Source organism: Ambystoma mexicanum, chromosome 1q (assembly GCF_040938575.1).
Source record: "Ambystoma mexicanum isolate Mex_15411 chromosome 1q, UKY_AmexF1_1, whole genome shotgun sequence".
Classification (NCBI taxonomy): Eukaryota; Metazoa; Chordata; class Amphibia; order Caudata; family Ambystomatidae; genus Ambystoma; species Ambystoma mexicanum.
The window spans coordinates 1,040,589,136-1,040,610,710 of NC_090922.1; the positions used below are offsets into that span (position 1 = coordinate 1,040,589,136).

At 42.5% G+C, this 21,575-nt stretch overlaps 1 protein-coding gene across 1 annotated transcript in view; it reads left to right on the plus strand.

The window, feature by feature from the left end:
* LOC138560069 (calcium-activated chloride channel regulator 1-like) overlaps window positions 1-21,575 on the plus strand; it is a 620,781-nt gene that overhangs the window by 12,331 nt on the left and 586,875 nt on the right. The window lies entirely within an intron of this gene.

The window sequence follows — 21,575 nt, forward strand, 5'->3', positions numbered from 1 at the left end:
AGCCAACACCTCACTCGTGCCTAAACTATAGTGAAAATCGTTACATGGTTATAACATGAATAAGAACATGGTTGTGTATACTTTTCAAAGGCTTAGCTATGTATTCGTTTGTAAACCGCATAAGTGTTAAATTGCATGCTTGTATTGGCTTAGGAAGATAGAATTCCACCATAACATAGCTCAGTGTGCTAACGCACTGAGAAGTGGCTCAGAGCAGAACGTTCCACCTGCCAGCCACACAAACAGCAAGGCCTACAAACAACATTGAGGCCTGTCAACAAAATGAGCAAAGATATAAGCGGTCTCTTGCCAAAGCCTGCACAGCATAGGATACGTCCTGCCTCTAATAAACATTCTCTTTGGAAGCACATAGAGTACACTTGGGAGAGCACTGCTGTCTCTGTTGCATTTGTGGAACGCCAACTGAATCCAAGATATCGACCAGGCAAGAAATAGCCATATTCCAAAGATGTGGGAGACCCACGTTGCTCCATTAGTAACATATCTTAGAATTCAGCCACTCCCACAGAGTGAATGGAAATCTCACACCTGCAGACCCTCATCGGGAGCCCGGCACACAGGGAGGGGACAGGGACATACATAAGGGAGTCCAGGGAAGCATGGATAGGGGAGTTTGGCCAAGTAGATGGTGTGCAGTTGAAGAAGCCTGTAGAGCAGAGAGACTGGGGGAACACAAGAGTAAGAGATGGAAAGAGGATGGATCAAAGGAGGAGTAAAAGACAGGAGGAGAGAGTAGGGTCAGAGGAGGAGGTGAACGGTGAAACGGTGGAGCTGGAAGAAGGGTTAAGAGAATGTCCGAGTCGTTGGAGATGGTGAAAGAAGGAACAGCAAATTGGAAGGTGGGAATAGGATCTGACAGGAAGAGGAGGTCAAATGAGGAGCAGATGGAAGAATAGGGAGGGGAAAGGTATAGAACAAGGAAAGGTGAATAAGGAGGGAGCAAGAGCTGAGAAGGAGGTTATTTGAGGTGCAATGGTGTAGAAGGAAGGAATGAGGGCTGAGGGGGAGTTCGTGAAAGGAGAACTAGAGAGAGGGAGAGAAGCCGGTATGCACCCTACAGACAAGGAGTGTCTGAGATTGGTGGGAGGATGCAGTAGTTTATGGTCAGGTATAGATAAGGTGCCCGGGGATCCAGTGGGCTGTCAGGTTCCCAAAGAAGTAGTGAGAGGGAGAGGCTTCTAGGTATGAGGTTCCATCAGGGCTACTGGGAGGAGAGTGATAGTGGGCTTGCAGCAGGCACAGACAGGACTCTGGATGAAGGTGTTGGTGAGGAGCCCATAACCCAACCGTAAGCCCTATGATCAAGTTTTGCATCTAGGAGGAGTACATTTAAACGTATTAGGAAGCTGAAATCATGGTCTTCCCAAGCAGCAGTCACTGGAAAGACAACTGCTAAAGAAAGTGGCTGCGAGTATTTCTGGCTTCTCATTTCAACATGAATTTGGCGGAGTGGGGGGCGGAGAGGTGGCCTCGGGACCCCCTTTTCAAAAGACCCAAAATTTCGAGTGAAGTTGATTGAAAGAAAATACTGGTATATTTCCTGGGCGATAGACATTTTTTGCATATCATCACACTTCCATCAGAAGAGTATGTGTTTGAGATTATCCCAGAAAAATGCTACCCTGACAATCTGAGTTATACCATACTTATGTTAAATCTTGACGAGAGGGGAAAAGACATCAGCCCAAAGCATAGGCACCCAATATAATGACTGAAGAGCGGCTAAGAAGAATCCTGGGTTATATATCAAGCAAGTTGTCTTCATTGACATTTATTTTTTCCCCTTATACCAAGTTCCACCCTTTTTGAAATACTGTACATAAATCAGATTATTCAGATTTGAAGAAATCTGAAGTGTGTCACGGTCGTGCTTAGGTCAACACACTAAAAATCCTTTTAGAACAGGGAAACTCTGTCTGATTGGCTGTGGTGACGGGGTCCCAGGCCACTGTTCAACCAAAGACTGTTGGTACAGGCTTTTGTACTGGGAGCCTGTTGTTCCAGATTAAGTGGGTTAAAAGCCAGGTGGAACATGCAGCTGAGAGGACAGCACCAGTTGCATCAGAGTCACTTCCTCCAGTTAGAGAAGACCCTGAATTGGGACATAATTGCTGCCATTCTGAGCTGGGAGGTATGCTTGAACGGACTGCTTGGCAGTCAGATAGATTCTCAACCCAAGCAGACTTCTGGCCAGCAGAATAAGAATGTGCCACCCTTGAAAGATGGTGCCCACAGGCAAGGATACAGGCGCAGTGTGAGGCCCCTGATCTTGATGAGGTAAGAGCATAGGTACCTGAACCGTGATGCTAGGAACTCCCACCCAAAGACCACCCGGAGGCCTGCATTGTCTCAAAGGATCCACAAGTTTCCGAACCTAGGAACAGGTGAGAACCATGAAAGTGCACAGTATGAGTTGACAGATGCAACAGCCTCAAAGGGGGACCTGAATAATTCAGCTGAACAACTCAGTTCATGGTTGGGACAACTACACGTGTGTCACACAGATCAGAGCACAGGCAGGGATCCAGGGGTGACTCCCTGTTTTGAGGAGACCAATAGAAAAGAGGGGTCAAATGAGTGCAAAAGGGGAAATCAAAAGGAAATGAGGCACTGAAAATACTCCCTCCCTTCTGTCTTATTCAAGAACAGCTGATTGTCTGGGAGGTGGCGTTTAGGCTGTAATCCTGAACATTAAAACAAAAGCCACAAAATTATTTAGGGAGAGTGTTTTCTCAAAGTAGGCCCTTCCAGTTTAGCTCTGAATGCCTGCTCCACAGACAGATTTCCAAGATTTGAAGGAATGCATGGATTGGGTTATAGTTTTAGTATTGTGTGTGGTCTCCATGACTGCATTGTTCAGAAGACTTAAGGGCGAATTCTCCAATAGTGGGGCATCGTAAAATTGTTCGGATGAAGCGCTATTTTTAGATGCCCTAGTTTAGGAAATGCACAGGTCTCAAAGGTGGCCTGCGAATTCCCAGGAGGCTGAGCTGTAGCGCAAATGATGAGCATATCAGCCTCCTTGAATACATTAGTGTCGGGAGCATGAGTTGTACATTCTCCCAGAACTCTCCTGGGTGCTGGGAGTGCATTTCACTGTACAGGCTTGTTACAGTGAAATGTCAAATTAAAAAAAACATTTCTATCCCTGTTTTCAGGATAGAAATGCAACAGTGACAGTTTAGATCGTGGCTGTATGACAGGGTCAGAAATGACCTGTAATGATTTGTGTATGCCCCCGCGTCTGTTTCCAACAGGCGCAGGGGAATCTTCATCATTTCAGTGCACTTAAAATTGCATCCAGTTTCTGAATTCGTGATGCACTTTCAAATGTGCCCAAACACGCCATGATTTAAGCAAAGGCGTGAACAAGGGCATCTGAATTTGTGCATCTAAAATGCGCATATGCAGTTGCCCTAAACGTTTTGAGAATCTGGTCCTAAGTACCTATTTGTTTGGAAATCATTTCAGTGTAAAGAGATGACTGACTCTTTAGACAGTGTATCCAAATCAAGTAAGATAATATAAAACTTTTACGATTGTCTAAAACTCTTCATGGCTTGGATTTCACTTGTAAACACAAGGACAGGGATTCACCAGTCAAATGCAGTTGGTCTCTCCTGATAATTCCGCCTGGGTCGAGAGGACTACCAATAGATGAGTTAGTTCTTCTTTTACTGGGGGTAAGGGTAAGGTTTGAGGCCCCTTTCTGCACAGTTTGTCCTGTTTTTGATATCACTTGTAGGCTGGGGCCAAAATCTGATAACCGCAGCTCCTTGTGTTTCTGTAAATGGAAAGTCTAAACTTCAGACATTTACTAACCAAGTGAAGAGGGATGGGGAAGCCTGCTCCCTCCTCCCCCTCCTATGAAATACATGACACTGAAGAAGACCAGGAAACATCGCAATAACCCATTCTTTTCTGGACAAGTTCCCAACAGACCGATGGTTGACAAGTATGCCGAGAGGTACCCCCTCAGACAGCCCTACAGGCCAGGTGCAGTAAAAATCTACCCCAGAGTGGACGAGGAGCCCCAAGCTTCCGTCAAAGACACTTAAATCGACAGTATTGATTAAAGTGCCAAGAAGCCATGTTGCTGATTTTGTTAGAGACACCACTACCTAGCAGCGTTAGACATGAAGCACACTTCCCATCCACACTTCGTGACATTAACACACATCTGAATACATGAACAACACAAGCGTACAGACACATCTACATATTGTCATTGTTTTTATTATTTTGCCATTAGTCAAACGCAGCAACGCATAAACCGCAAGAAGCAAGAGATCCTGAGCAAAGCTTACAGAGTCTTACATGCGAATAACCTTATGGAACTGCATGAGCACATATGGGACCCGACAGAAGCAAGTGTGGCTAACCTACGGAGAATATAGTATAGCACGAACATTGTAGAAACCTCATTATAATGGTTTAGGAAAATTGCAACTGGCCGCAGGCCTCTCAGCAAGAGCCGAGCTGAGCTGAATTCAGGCTGAACAAAGAGCAAAACATGTGAAACAGGACCCGCTGCCAAGGGCACAAGATACGGATGACATTCCATTTCCTGAACGACAGTAGCACCAGCTGCAGTAAATAAGAATTCCTCATAATTCAGAGCTGCACAGCTCCAGATCATGGTCTTCGAACACGTGACCCGGTCGACGCAGACAATGGACACCGACCTGGCTGGGAAAGAGCGCCAATCTCACGCTACCAGACAGAAGACCACAACAAATATGCTACAATGTGAGACAAGTAATGCACCGGGCGAACAAGCACTCTCAGACTGAGGTGGTACAGACAAGTTACAATGCAGACACATAAATCATTCTGATTACCTTGAAAAGGTACACCAAGTGCTGAGAACCTTTGCAGATCCCAGACCGTGGAACGTGAGCTCTAGCCAACCACAGTTCAGTATCCTGGGGGCGGGTAGCAACGGGCAGATTGTGCTAAATAGAGCCCCTGAGGAGGATGAATCCTGCCTTCATGGGGTTCAATTTCAGGTGGGTTTCTTGGCATTGATGCTTGAATCAGTAAGACGTCGAATTCTAGATGATGTATGCCATTGCCCGAATTTACCATTAGGTAGAGCACTGGCTTATTGATGGATGTTGATGTCAGGGTTAGCAAGGAGTTTCTGTAGTGGTTCCATATAGATAGATTTTGAGGTTGACAATGGATAGCATAGACCCTTGTTTGATCATAGGGACCAACTGGTATCTGTGTTAGAGGTAGGAGATGAACTGTCATAGTACTTTGTTATTTTGCTATTGTGCTCCATGCATCTGGTACGTGTGCTGAGAAGTGTTTTCAGGTTGACAAAATTTAAAGCGGCTGATAGGTTGAATAGAACTAGCAAACAGGGGTCACCTTTACGCATAATAAAAAGAGCATCATCAATTACCTGCATGCTAAATATTGGCTGTTCAACAGATTGATAGGTCTCTAGGGGATTGTGTTTGGTGATCTTTTTCATGCAACTGATGGGTGACATCTTGTCTAAGGATCTTTCAGATGAAGGTAATATTTGTGATGGATCGATAATTTACCCGATTTTCTGTGCCAAGAGAGGACGTCTCGGTCGGTAGCTGTCTTCTACTGCGTGTCTATGTGTGGTTTGTTTTGTTGGTGCATTGTAGTGAAGTGTGTTTGGTTTGTTGTGCAGTATAGGTATGGTTGTGATTATGTTTAGAATTTGAGAAGTGTGAGCAGAGGGATGAGATTTTTTGTGGATTTGGTTAGTGGCGGCACTCCATCGTACCTCCTACGCTATGGCCACTTGTGATACACGTCCCTGCTGATGTTGCATATCGTGGTGGTCTAGAGGGACAGAGGGTCTCCCTCGTTTATTTAGTGTAGGTTTGTGGGTTGTCTGCAGGACTATTTAAAGGCAGTGCCCCCTCCACCCAATGTCCTGAATAATTTATTTCTGCCCCGTTGTGTCATTTGGTCTGTACTGATGTGCACCTGCCACCTCTTTCCTAGGCCTCTTTCAGGGGTGCATTGGGGGTACCTTTTCCCTGCACTCTCGAACTACCTGTTCCCCGTGGCTTTCCGTTTGGTAGTGGCGCTTTCTCCTTCAACTCTTATCGCCTCTGTCTGTGGTTCATCCTAGGTCGCTCCCATCTTCCTCTTTAGGCTCTATTAAAGCTCTCCAAGGACCCGGGTCTCCTTCCTACTCCGAGGCCTCTCCAACTCCCTGCAATTGTCATGGTATTCTTTAGTCCTTTGTCTTGTGAGGTGTGTGTTCATTCCGATGGGTGTGGATGCTGCTCATTCGTTTTCATCTGGTTCAGAGTTGAATAGCCAGGTTTTTAGGAGTTTTCTGAATTTTAGATGGTCCTTCATGTTGTGAATTTCTCTCGGGTGGGGAGTTCCAAGTTTCAAGTTTTTGCCGTTTGGCAAGGGAATGCTGAGTCCCCCCTGTTTTTTTTTTTGAAACATCAGTTTATACATTCTTATAGTCTTGATCGGTTGTGGTATATCAACTCACGCTGAGTGTAAATGCTGCTTTATAGCTCCCATGTGATGGATCTTATTGATTTCCAAATTGATATTGGGAACAAATAATATTGCACTATAAAACATAAGATGTCATAGATATTATAATGGTAGAATGAAGACCCTTTTTTCAACGGCGAATTTGTTTATAGAAATCATGTTTATGCATTCTAGGATGACTCATGTACAGTGACCTTTTAAGTTATTCACTTCTACGTAGGTTTCTACAAAAAGATGCAAAAGAGCTCAATCAAGGAGAAGGAGGTTTTTTTCTGTAAATGTTAAGGTAGTCTAATAACTAACTAGAATCTTTATTTCGGACCATATTTTATTATTTAAGGTTATGGGCTACAATACTTTTTTCACAAACAAACAGGGATGTGTGGCTTCAATTGCCGTTCTCGCTGGAGTAGAGAGAGACTGTACATACTCACCCACATTTCATTATTATTATTTTTTATTAAATCATTTGGTTGAATTTAATTAACCTTTAATTTACAGTCAAAAACACAATTTCACTACAATTCATACATAAACATTTAAAATCTTAAGAGCAAGAAATCATATTTCAAAGCATTTTACAAATGTTAAAAAACAAGTCAAAAGTGAACAATATCCTTTAAAATCTCAATAACATGTTTGAGTGCGCTAATAAAACCTGAAATCACTATCACTGAGGATGTTGTGTGTCCTGCAAGTAACAGAGACCAGATAAAATCATCTCCATCAACAAAATTCATTTAATGAAATACATAATATTAAGTAATAATTATGTAAGTATTTAACATGCAGAGGAGTTAGGGCACTACATTCTAAAACCCAGTGTCTTAATGTCTCAGTATCATTTGCACAGAATATACACCCTGCTTTAGCCAAGGAAATCAAACCAAAGTGGACCATAAGACCCCTAATTTGTACAACTTTCCACCGAAAATGCAGGAAAAAAACCGGGTACCTCTGTCTGGATAAATACTAAGGAATGGTGCTAATGTAGCCAGTTCTGTATGTTCCCCATGCAGATGTTGTAGGGAACTATACACTCATATGGATTCTATCGTTTTAATCCAGTCTCAATGAAACAATTTAGATTTAGTCTTCATAGGGTTATCACAGAGTTCCTTGGTTGTGCTTCCTATTTCCTCCAAGATGCTCCCACACAGAGTGTGGATTTCTTTCAAGTGAACCACTCCCTGTTCTAAATAGATCTTATTCCGGTCCAGATAAAGAGAGTTCCCCGCAGGGCATACACATTTCCTTACCAGCAAAAGGTAACTACAGTATGCTCTAGTCTTGAGGGAAATGATCCCCAGATGAAACCTAATTAATGTCAATGTGATGCACTTTGGAGCTTTTAGTACACTTCTCCAGATTTTCTCCTCTAAGATCTTGAGAAGCTTCCAGAATTTTCATTTGGTACACCTCCACTCCATATAATAGTTTCGGGACAACCTTTACCTCATAGTACGGACCTGCTGGTTTGAGAGACAATTTCCCAAATTTAGCGTCCACTCTGGATAGTTGTTTAGACAAAGCAGAGGCTTTAGATTTATACCAGCCAGTTAGACTAGAAATATTTGGGCCCGCATTCATCTTGAATCCCAGGTATGTAAGGGATTTAACCTTTTGAATTTCTGTTTACACAATGAACCACCTATGTTGGAATCGCTTCCTGGATTTTGTCAACTGAATAATTTTTCTCTTTTCAAGGTTGACACTTAATGAGAAATCCTTTACGTACTTGACAAATGCATCCATATGCCAACCATTTAATTCTTAGTCCTGATACTTTAGGGGACACCAAGCCTGCGGATGCCAGATCTTCACCTGCGTCTGCAAAATACATATTAAAGAGCAGGGGTGCTAACATGCACCCTTGTCTTACACCCCTGCCCACAGGGATACTTTCAGAAAGCGAGCTTGACTGGTTCAAACATACTCTTAATGTAGTTTCTGAGTACAAAGCTATTATCATTCTCAGTAAACCCGTCGGAATTCCCCATAATATAAGTTTGCGCCATAACAGGCCTCTATCAACTGCATCCAAAGCAGCCGAGAGGTCAAGGGTGACCACAAACACACTGTCAGACTTTGAGTTAACGTTGTCGGTAGTACCCAAAATACTCCTCTCTTCTTTCCCCTCCTCCTCACCTGTGTAATAGTGGTCACTGTTCTCTGGACTGATGGACCTCTGTGTTCTGTAGTCTTTTTCCTTCCTTGTTGGGCGTCCGTGTCTCCCACGAGAGGAAGCCACAGTGGAGGCCAAATAAAAGCCCCCCACTGAGACCCCGTTCCCGGGAGGGACAATTAGGGGAAAAAGCCGTGTGTGGCTGAAAAAACCCCTGCTGATGGCACTGGAGTCCTCCTGGAAACTGGGCTCCACAGGAAGATGCAATGGTTTGTAATTTGTGTAAGCACTGAAGGCAAGGAGCAGCGTGAAAGGAGGGAGAGCCGCTGGAGGAACAGTGAGGCTGACCAGGAGAGAGAGAGAGAAGAGTAACAGAGCGGGAAGCTGTGGGAGAACACGGCAGAGAGGAGGCGATGGAAGCCAGGAGTAGGCGAACGGCAGAAGCAGCAGGGGACCAAACGAGGTAAAAAAGCTGAAGAGGCGGGAGAAGGAAAGTAAACAGAGCATTAGCAACAGACGGCAGCAAAGAGCAGCTGACTGCGAGGTTGCAACGAGAGACGCTGCAGAGGAGGCGGGGCTAAATAGGAGCCGTGGCACCCAGGAGAAAGACTAGACAGCGCGAACGTGCGCTGCAGTGTACGTGTAGCGCTTTCCAGCGCTAAACCGGAATCTTGGCCACACACGCCAGGAAGGGACGCAGCGTGTGACACACACTCTCATATCCCCATTCCATGGCAGTGGTTGAAGACAATTCATTATGGTTCCTTTGAGGGATGTGCCCATATTACACCTAAAACCGGTCTGCCACTTCTTGAGTATCCCCGGCTCCGCCTGCCATGATTCAAGATGTGATCGCAAAATAGATGCGAACACCTTACTATCTATTTTACGCATCTAAAATTACTATCGGGCGGAAGTTCATGGGATTGGACCTATCTACTCTTTTGAAGAAAGGTATTATATGGGCTGTAGACCAGGAATTAGGGAACACCCCCATCTTTACGATGCTCTAAATAAAAATAGAAAGAACCGCAGACTATAGTGAGGGATCCCCCCGGAACAAAAGATTTGAGAGACCATTTGGCCCTGGGGCACGAGAAGAACTTATTTTATGCAGACACTTCCCAACTTTATCTTTACTAAAGTCATTGAGTTTTAGCTCTTCATCATTATTACACAGATCAAGGACTTCCTGTAGATCCCCTGAGACTCCTGCGAATAGTCTAGAAAAATGGGAAACCCACGTTGCCTCGTTGACTCCATTCAACTGAATATCTGGCTGAATGTTGTCGACCGCGTTTATGATTTTCCAAAATGTTCTACTATCTTTATCTTTGAGGAATCAAAGCATTGCCTCTGAGTCTTCCTGCAAACACTTATTTTTATTTTTTTATTTAAAATGATATAGGTTACATTTAAACTTTTCATTTTACATAGATACAAGAGATAAGTGGGGCAAGAGGGACCCTCTTTTTTGTTTAAGGGGAGCCTGTTTCGAGAGGGTAGGTTACATACAGGAAGAAGAGAGAGCCAGAAGCTACCCCTGTTCAAAGACGCATTGGAGGTAAGTGTGAGTTGCAGCAAAAGGCCTGCATTATTTAGATGTCTGTCCATATATGAATTAAAGTAAAACATTTTTGGATTCAATTTGCCCTTTTTTTTAACTTTGTTTTTTGGCTAGTATTTGCTAAACCTAGCTTTTTGCTGCAACTCACACTTACCTCCAAAGCGTCTTTGAACAGGGGTATCTTCTGACTCTCTCTTCTTCCTTTACATAGATACAGCAATTAAATTACATATAATTTAGGTAGCAGTATATTACTTTTCTCTTTCATTAATCAATTGTTAGTCCTTCTGTTTGAAATTTGCGTTCTTCTGGTATTTTGTTAAATGGCATCTTCACAATATGATTCCGAAATTGGATAATCGTAAACACCAGTTCTTTGTCCTCGCCAGCAAGATCTGTGCCCATCTTGTCTCTGGTTCCATTTATGTTTTCGAAATCCTGAAGAACTCTCTAAAGAGCTTTCTCTTCTATGTTAGTTCAGGACAGTCCATAATGATGTGATGTAGTGATTCAATGGTTCCAGTTTGCTGGCAAAACCGGCAATCTTGCTGGGTTATTGGAATCATTCTCGTTTTTGAGAGAAGTTCTCTTGTCAGGAGTAAATTTAGCCGCAGTTTCAAAAATAAATCTTGTATCAATTGATCCGGAAAAATTGTGAGGTACTTAGGGAGTTGGTTAATAGATCGTGCTTCTATTTCACAATTAAGATTCAGATGATATGTTGCTTTTAACTGGCTCGTCTTGATCCACTAATTTTGTGAGATCTGTTTTATAGCATATTGCGGGCGCCTTTTTAACATCTCTAATGATATTTCATCATCCTTCATTTTCTGCTCAATATCTTTTTCCAGTCGTTCAAAGCCGTATCGTTAATTGAATTTGATTTGTTCTGAAGTATTTCTATTGCCGGTATATGTTCTTCACTCATGACCTTTCTGTACAAATCTAGTTGTTTCCATACAATAATAGAGTCTAAGGACTGAGTCGCAACGTCAAACCTAATTTGTGGCATTGGAAATGCTGCTGGTAGTGCCAGAACCTTCCTCCAGAATATTGCTTCGAGTTTTTGCCACATTGAGCTTTGTACCTTGATCATTGATTCACTGCCATATGTCAAGGTTGGCACCACTTTTTGTCTATAATATGAGATCACTAGTTTTATGGAAAATGTACCAAATTTACGATGGAGAAATCTTCCTTGCCGAGCTAGTGAGTGTGCCTTTGTATTGAGGTGGACAGCCCATTCTTTTTCAGCTCTAGATTGATTAATCAGCACACCCAGATATTTTATTGTTTTCACCACTAAGAGTTTTTTCCCTTCAAGGGATATGATTGGTATTTAAATTTTCTTGTTTGTCGATTTTGTTAGCATCATAATCTTCGTTTTTTCTATATTAATTTTTAGCTCATTGGTTCTCATAGATTCCTCCATCATCGTCAGACTTAATTGTATCCCTTTTGTTGTGTTACCAAGTAGTACGATATCGTCTGCGTACATCATACAATGCAATTGTACTGCGTTAATTTTTGGGGGATTGGTGGCTGTTATTTGCATCTCTTTTTCAAAGTCTGACGTATACAAGTTGAATAGGGTAGCCGCTAAGGGGCATTCCTGCTTGAATCCATTCCAGGTCTAAATAGGTGATTTTGTAACTCCCTCTTTTGACATTCGCACTTTAATCGTTGTATTGGTATATAGCGGTTTCATCAGTTCGAGGATATCTAGCGGGCAGCTCCATCGCAACAATTTGTCCCAAAGGGTTTGTCTCTTTACCGCATCTAAGGCCATCTGTAAATTGACACATGCTGCAAAGACTTGTTTTTCATTATTGCTTCTTGTTTGACTACATTTAGAAGCAATAAGTTCACGTTGGTACCCACTTTTTGTACAAATCTTGTTTGTCTCACAGCTAACCTTTCATTCTCTTTGTCCTATGCGATTAGCTTTTTTAACAAAAACGTCACAAAACTCTTACCCAGTGGATCCAGCAAGGCTATAGGTCTATAATTAGCCGTGTCTCTCCTGTCTCCCTGTTTGAAGATAGGTATCAAGATAGCCTTTTTCCACGTGTTTGGAATTTGCTTGGTTTCTGTGATTAGGCTGAATATGTGGGTACAGATGTCAGCCCACAATGCAGGATATCCTTTTATAATAGCGTTGGATAACCCATCCGGGCCGGGGGCTCGAGAGGTGTTCAGATTGTTGATTATCTTCAAGATATCTTCAAGCTCCCAATCTAGCTTCCATTTCTTTGCTTCTCCAACTGGAACGTTTTTGAGAGGCTGTTTCATCGATTTGTAGAGGTCAGTGTAGTGTTTTATCCAGGGCTTTTCTGGTACATCTGGAATCATCAGTTGTTGTTGCTGATTTTGTGAATGTGGCAGGTTCCATAGATCCCTTGAATTTCTATTTTTTACAGCCTCTAGAATATTTTCAGTGCCTGTTTGTTGTAGTATCCTTCTCATAGATTTCAGTCAGTTACTATATCGCAGTTTTTCAAGTTTTATGGTATGGACTTTATCTTCACGATTCTGTTTCGCAATTGTTTTGAGTTTCTTACATAATTCTTTTTTTTCCACAATTGTGAGTTATAGTGATGATTATGTTTCTTTATTGTGGTTTCATCTGGTTTTATTACTTGTTGATAAGGGTGAAGTAGCCATCCATAATTTAATTTTGCAGTTCCTTCTCACTGAGTATTTTTAAAATGATCTGTTAATTGTCCCATTTGATGTTGTTTTATTCGCAATCTATTCATGGTGCTGTTTAATTCCAAATTTGGGAAAGACACTTTCTTGGTCAGAAGAAAGGTTCAAGCCATGATATTGTTAACATTTGATGATCGCTGTTAGTTGAAGGAATATTTCTAGTTTTGACTACCATGTCCTTTATTTCAGGTGATACATAGATATAATCTGTTATTGCCCTTGATTTTCCCCTGGTCCAAGTCGGTATCAATTGATCCATTTTATTGATTGCTTTGCCAGTGAGGCTTATCTTTCTATTAGAAAGTTCCCTTTTCCATTTTTGGGCTCTGCTGGTCAGGTTGTTAGACTCTAGAATTTGGCCATTGGGGTTGTATAAATGGATGTTTAGATCACTGCAAATGATGAATTCAAGGTTGTTGTATTTGAGGCTTGCTTCATCCATAGTCGTAAGAACACTATCTATGTATGTTTCATCATTTATTGCCACATGGTTCCAGTACAAATTGAGTATCCCCAATTTAACCCTTCTTTGGCATCTCATTTCCTCATTGTCCTTATTTGTGGTTTGGGCTTCAAATTGGACAATGGTGCATTGCACCCATGGGTTAACATTGATTAGTTCCATAATTTTCAGATTCGGGTCAACTTTGGTCAGCGTCAGCATTCCCATCAATGGTCTGCCTTTGTTACGCTGAATTGCCGGGTTCCCACGCGTAATGAATCCTTCACAGTATGGTTGTAATGAGATCCATGTCTCTTGTAGACAAATAATATGAAATGTATCGAACTCTGGCATTGGGTGATGAAAAAGATGACCATGCCCTCTGGAATCCCATGAGCATACTGTAATGAGAGCAGCCTGGTGTACCGCTAATGGTCATAAATGCATATTGTTTTCCATTTCCATCTAATCAGCTTTATATTCTGTAACCCTCCATATGAAGTATTTTGTGATGTTAGATTTCTGATTATTAGACCGGTTCTCATTATTGTTAGCTCTTGCTAAGGAATAATGTTATTCTCCAGGTGTACATCTTGAAGACTTCCTATGGCCAGCAGTCATTCGTGTTTGGATATCTGCATGATCGCGTTCTTGTTTGGTGTTTGAAGATTCCACGTTTCTGTTAAACTTTTCATTCCGTCTTCTTTGCATGCAAATCCCAACTGGTATAGCTGCCTTTCCATTTCTAGTACAAGTTTCATTGCTCTGAGGTTTCTGAATATCCCTCACTGACTCCTCGTTATCGGTTGTTAGATCGATCACTCTCTGTGATTCTAATGTAGTGATGTACACACTGGTATCCGAGATGTCCACACAAGTGAGGTCTATTGATACCGTTTGCAATGAGAAACCCTCTTCGTATTGATCAATGATTGTTAAGGATGAATCATTCCAATCTGAAGTAAGATTGATAATCGTCTCATGGGCATCGCCCGATGTATTGATAGGTTCATCAACTCTTCTTGCTGTCTTGAGTCTTCTGCTGGTGATAATTCTTGCTTTTGGCTCTTATCTAGTATCTCCATTCTCATAAGCTTATCGTTCTCCTCTTTGGATTTTTGCTTGATAAACAAATCCTGTTTTTTACCATGTTTAGTAATATTCGTCTGTGGGGTAGATAAATTGGGCAAAAATGCCCTCGATCACGTTTGCCTTTTGTTCTTTTTTTTCCATTATCCTTTTTCTGTCTGTTCAGAGTATTGGGATTCTTCCTTGTAAAAATGTCAGAAAGGCTCAATCGGTTTCTGCATTAGAGTATTGTTCTGTGTTTTTGCCACATCTTTCTCTTTCTCCACTAGGTTGGAGAGAATTCTAGGCTTGATCGTTAGTTTGGTGCACCCCACCATCGGCTGATTTAGTGCTTCAGATTGATTTTGTTGCAATAAGTTCTCCTCATTGTTCTCAGGAGTAGTCATTTCTTTGTTACTTCCCTTCGTCACTGCTATCAAAGCATCCGTCATCTATTTTTTGTCAGCTCGGTCTGACCTGGCGATATCAAAATGTCTTGCTTGCCACAACAGACTTGCTTCTGTTTTTGCTTTTAACCACTTTTGAATTTTTGTCATGAAAGTTTCGAGATAGATTTGCTTCCTGTGAATGAGGGCCAAGAGTGTTCTTTGGTCCTTAATTGTTTCAATATTCACTTCTTGTAGTTTAAACAAAGGGATCATCCCTGGCAAAGTAGTCATCATCAGCATGTTCTGTAGATCAATCATGGTAGTCTGAATGGGCTCTCCTTGGCATTCCCGTGCTGTGTCACATTGACATTTGTTCTCTTGTCTGTCATTTGTTCTATTCAGCCCGACTTTGTGTCCCACTTCTCCGTATCTGATGCATGATTACAATGTTTCAGAGGTTCTATCTGTGTTTTGCCTTTGGGTCTTACATTGGATGGAGTTGAGGTAAGGTGTTTGTCCATCATCTTTCTATCATATCATTCACCAAATACTTCTTTCCTTTTCTCATGGTTGCTCATGAGAGTTTTGGTAATATCTAATGATAGCCCAGCTGCACAAGGATTCAATAGCTGATTAGTTTGGATTACATTTGTTTCTGTTTTAATATCTTGGGCATATCCACCATTGCTTTGCTTGCTGGGCTTTTTCTTTCAAGGAGAAATCTCCTTTTGTATCGGGTCGCAGTATGGAGAATTTTTTTGGTTGTATAGCCGCACATTCTGCTGTAGAATTCAAAGAGTTGATGCTTTGCTTGCTGGGCTTTTTCTTTCAAGGAGAAATCTCCTTTTGTATCGGGTCGCAGTATGGAGAGTTCTTTTGGTTGTATAGCCGCACATTCTGCTGTAGAGTTCAAAGAGTTGATGCTTTTCCGCCCTACTTTTAAGTGTGCTTCTTGAACGTCATCTTTGCAACTTTTTGATCTCCCTGTTACAACCAGAATTCCTATCTGACCGTTCTGGGGATCAGCCGATTGTAATTCCTCTCTTGTATTAGCCTGAATATTGTAGTCTTCTAGAACAACTCCATAGTCTGCATTTACTTCTATGCATACTTCGCGCTGTTGCAGTTCGCGCAACTGTGTATTTATAGTGTCAACAGTTATGAATTTCCCTTTCAGTGAGCTGTTGATCTTGTGTGGGGGTTTTCACCTGTTGGTCATTGCCAAGCATTGTGAGCTTATCAACAATGTGCGGGCCGGGAGTCGCTTCCCCTTCTATTACTTGTATATATGTATCTTTGTTCATCCCTTGTGTGGTTGATTACACTCATCAGTAACCGGTGTCTCTCGTGCAAATGGGGCTTTCTCTCTCTCTCTTCCCGCGTGCCGATGGACTTCTCCCCCTTTCCTCGCGCAGTTCTATCTTGTGTTGCCATCATTGGGGAAAAAGCTGGCTCTACTTCTGTCTCTATTTCGGGCGTGGGAGTATTTCTTTCTTCCTTCCCACCGGTAGACTTCTCAGCCTTTTCTATCACATTTGAAACATGTAAAGCCGGCATAGGGACACTCACCTTCGTCTGTGCCGGATCTCCCAAGTTTCGACGTGTCTCTTTAGTCAGCTGCCACAGACCCGGTAATATCTGTGACGGCGGCAAGAACATCAGGGCAGGTTCTGTATTCCTGCGTGTTCTTGTTAATGGGGCCAATGTATTTGCCATCTTGATTGCTTTTCCCCGGATGTTTGCGGGAGTAAGAGAACTGTCGGAGCACAGCAGATATTTAGACAACTTTATTCGGTCCAGTTCTTAAGTTCTTTATCTTTGTCTGTTTTGGAAACAGGTTGCAGGTCCCTGGGTCCGGAGAGCCCAAAGACCCAAAGACTCTGCGACCCAACTCGGCGGCCACTCCTTGGAATCTATCAGTTTATGTAGGAACTGGATATAGAACGAAAACTGGTTGATACTGCTGTCTTGTTGCACGTAGAATCCAGATAGGAACCAAACAGAGTCTGCTCCGAAAGACTCTGCGACCCGACTCTTATTTTTATTCTGTACGCGTCAGTTTTTATAAGTTTGTCAGGCCTTACGCATCCCTTCCCTCCTTTCCAGCTCGGAGAACATGCATGCTTTTTTGCAGTAGACAATTGTTTTCCTCATCAAATTCTTACGGGCAGCTACTTCTTCACTGTACACATGGGCGTGATGGCTTTGTCCCGCTCCCTGGTTACCAATCTTCAAGTGTTTACCCTCAGTTAACACTAGGGAAACAAATTTCCCAAAATTGGTCGGAGTAAAGACTCGATATTTCCACTGTTCAGAGTTCAACTTCAGATAACCGGAAAGTGAGTGATTGAACCTTGTCACAGAAACCCTATTACAGGAGATCCTATTCCCACTATAATTGACGACCAGGTCCTTCCTTCCTACTAACCTGCACCTGGAGTCTCCGTCAGATAACTCAATCTGGACAACTGCCTCCACCATAGCATGGTCGCTGTGAACGGTAAAGCGAGTTTCAACCCGTATACATTTAGGGGCCAGCCAATCATCAGTATCCATGCAGTCCAGTACTGATATTTCATTAAGGTGAACGCGGAACGTACCTCGAGTTTGCCATCTACTGCACGGGATGATTAAGATGACATTTTGGGAAAAGAATCATCTTTCAAGACCTTTGGAATGTAGTGAGGTAATAACTTCATACATAAACCAGTGTGCCACCATTTAACTAACTAATCGCACTACTGGACTACACGGACATCAATGTTGATGAGAGTTCACCCTGTTAAATTTAAGCAATCTGTTATCAGCACATAAGAAAGCACTAATTGTACTCTATTTAGATACTCAATGTAATCCTTCAAAACAACAGAGACTAGGATATAAGCGATCTCTGCATATTGTGCATTACGTGTTTCTTAATAAGGTGTAGTCTAGCCAGTAGAGAAAACATTTCTCAAACTGTAGTGGAAAGGCAACAAAATACCTGATATACTTCATAGCCAACCCTTTCAGCAAGGAATCATCAGCTGATCATTCAGACCTGTCATATGTGACCCTAGTCTATGGATCCAATGTGCTTCATTAAATAGGAGGGAACTTTCCACATTGATATTATTGTTTACAGTGTCTGTTATCTACCAGAACATATCATTTTAGGACATTTTATTTCTCTAGGTAACGTTGGACCATTGGGAATATATTAATTTTGCATCTCATTCTGGATCTGTGTTCAGCTATTCTGATAGAGGTTGCTCTGCTAGTTTGGCCTACATAAAGATGTCATATATAACTTTTGTGGTTTTACAATTAGTTACTTTTCTCAATGTCCAATCCTTATTATGTACTTTGAATGTAGTGACCTTGCTTGTGAAAATACAAAAACATGTGCCACATGGCAAATGACCTACCTAAAGGCATGGGTTCCGTAGTGTTTATTTCCTGTGTTGTACTAGATGTCTAGAATGAACTAACAAATCTTTTATATTTTTTGTTCTTTTAAGGGCAAACATTGGTGGGTTTTCTTCTGGAAGTATTTGCCGGATAAGTGACCAATATCTTCTAACAATCCTTTTAATATATAGTATTTTAGGGAAACATGTTGAGACACAGTTGATTCTCTCTTTTTTCAAAAGTTTTTCTCTCATTAGTAGTGCACCTGTAAGCGTAGAGCCTGCTCAGTTCTTGGTGTGTCTAATATGTTTTTTTAAGATATCCTACATGTTGTAGTCTCTTATGTATGCCTGAGCTTGATAATCTTCAAAAGAGGTATAGTGTGTACGAAATCTAAGGTACTGGCCATGGTTTGTGGTCAAAGATTCGAATCAAAAGATTCAAAAACAAAAGTCTCGACATACTATTTTTGACATGCAAAAGCACATTTCTTTCAAAACCAATCCGTCGACAATAGACATGGATTGGTTTCAACTGAAATGCACTTTTACATGTTAAAAGTAGCATTTCAATGCCGTTTTGTTTGTAACGTTGAGACGTTACATGGAGCTGTCCAGTGCTGAAATTACAGGGCTGGACAGCTCCATGTAACATTTCAAAGTTATTTGTGTATATTGGCATTAAAATGCCTTTTTTAGCTTTGAAATGTTACATGGAGCTATCCAGTCCTGTAATTGCAGCACTGGACAGCTCCATCTAACATTTTAAGGTTTTAGTGTATATTGGGGGGTTCTCCCCCAGCTCCCTCAACCCCCACGCCAGCCTCCCACCCCAACCCTAACCCAAGCCCCAACCCTAACCCTAACCCAAGTTTCGAAATGCAAACTTTCACATTTTTTTCGAATAAATTGTCATTTGAAATTTTTTATTTCGAAAAAAAATATTTGAAAGTTTGCCTTTCCAAACTTTTGTATTCGAAAACAATGACTGGACACCACTGGCCATATGGTAGGTTGTCTCTTAAATCATGTAGATGAAAACTACGGTAGTGCAAAAGAGTATTGCAGTCTGTTGGTTTTCTGAAAAGAGGAACATAATAAGTGATCATCCATTACTTTAATATCTACATCTAGAAAATTGACTTGCACATTACTTTAATCCCTTGTAAATTATGTTTTTATTGCTATGATTAACCCAATCTGCAAACAGTAATAGCTTCCTTGCCTCTCCATGCGAAATCATAATAACATCATCAATATACATTTTCCAAACCTTGATTTCCTCACAGAATGGTTTAGTACAAAAGATAATACACTTAAGTAGCATGGCTGAGTGCAAAAGCTGCTCTGATTGTGGTACCACTCACTTGAAGATAGAAATTATCCTTGAATTCAAAGTAGTTTCTTTGCAAGACTAATGTCATCAGTTCAATGATGAATTCATTTGGTACATTATCTGCTCAATGGATAGTAGATAAAATATCTCCGACCACCAGTACTGATTTCATTTTCAGAATATTGGTATATAATGATTGGATGTCTATAGTGACAAGAAGATTTTGATGTTTATTAAATGTCATATTTTCCAAAATATGTATCACAGATGTGCTATCTCATAAATATATTCTAGTATTCTGGCTTTTTGGCTTTAGGAGGAAATCTACATATTTACAGATTGGTTTCACTACTGAGTTACAGCCTGCTACTATCGGCCTACCTGGTGGACTGGTACGATTTTTTATTGATTACGGAAAAGCACAAAGACTCTGTATTCTTAACATTCAGATAATCAAATTCATTTTTAGTTATCTAGTTTCTCTGCATGGGCAAATTATGTGATGTTGAGTATTAGGGCCTCATTACGACCCTGGCGCTAAGCGAAAAACGATGGCGGTAAATGCTTACCGCCATCGTTTTCCGCCAGGTCCGATCATGACCCGTGACCGTTAACTACGATGCCAATAGCGGCATCGTAGTTAACGCTGCCGCAAACTGCGCTAAGGGTGCGCGCACGCGACCGCCCACACCGTACTTAGCGCCATGGCGGAAAGGCACGCAAATGCCGACCCAAGCGGACATGCACCTAACGCCATCATTGAGGCCGCTAAGTACCTTACCGCCATGGTGCAAATAACGCCATCGCGAACCAACCGTAAAGGGCCAATTCAAGTGAATGCAGCTGCCACAGGTGCACAGAAACAGCACAGGTGAAGGCAATACAGACTCAGGGGAGTATAAAAAGAGCACACCCCACCCCTACCCACACCCAGTCACACTCCACAATGATGCCAATACGACTAGCAATGTTGGGGCTGGAGGACCTGATAGCAATGCATGTGCTACTACAACAGCAACAGCAACAACAACAACAACAGGCAGCACAGAGGAGACGCAGGAGGAGAAGGAGGGCAAGGCAGGCCCAGCAAGCCCCACCAGCACAGCCAGTGCCACCACGCAGGCAGCCCCCAATCCCACGCATCAGAGCCAATCCAAACAACCTCACTGCTGAGCAGATCCACACCCTGTACCGTTTGGACAGGGACACCATCACCGCCATCGTAGACATGACACACAACGACATCGTCAGCATGATAGAAAGTCCAACCGCCATCCCCCCCCTACTGAAGGTAGTGGCTGTACTCCACTTCCTGGCCACAGGCACCTACCAGCACACAGTGGGGCACCTGCATGGCATTTCACAACCATTATTCTCACGAACACTCATCCAAGTGCTCGATGCCCTCCTCAAGCACACAGACGACCACATCTCATTACCACGGACTGCCCAGGAGATTGCAAACACCAAAGTGGGTTTCCATGCACTAGCCAGCATACCCGGTTGCATTGGTGCCATCGACTGCACCCATGTGGAATTGGTGGTTCCACGTGCCATGGAGGTACCGTACCGCAACCGGAAACAGTTCCACTCTATCAACGTGCAAATGGTCTGTGACTCCAACAAGATCATCACACATTGTTGTGCCCGATTCCCCGGATCAACCCATGATTCCATGATCCTGAGGAACTCCACAATACCACGCTACATGGAGCGACATGCAGGCCCAAGATCCTGGCTACTCGGTGAGTGCTATGTCATGGAAGTGGGCATGGGAATGACGTACCAGTGCATACTCCACCTGGCAGAAAGGGGGGGGGGGATGATGCATACTCCACCTGGCTGAAAGGGGGGGGGGGATGATGCATACTCCACCTGGCTGAAAGGGGGGGGGGATGATGCATACTCCACCTGGCTGAAAGGGGGGGGGGGATGATGCATACTCCACCTGGCTGTGAGTAACACAGAGAACGGATACAGAGGAAGGCCACTCACAATGCACTAAACCCCTCTGCATACATA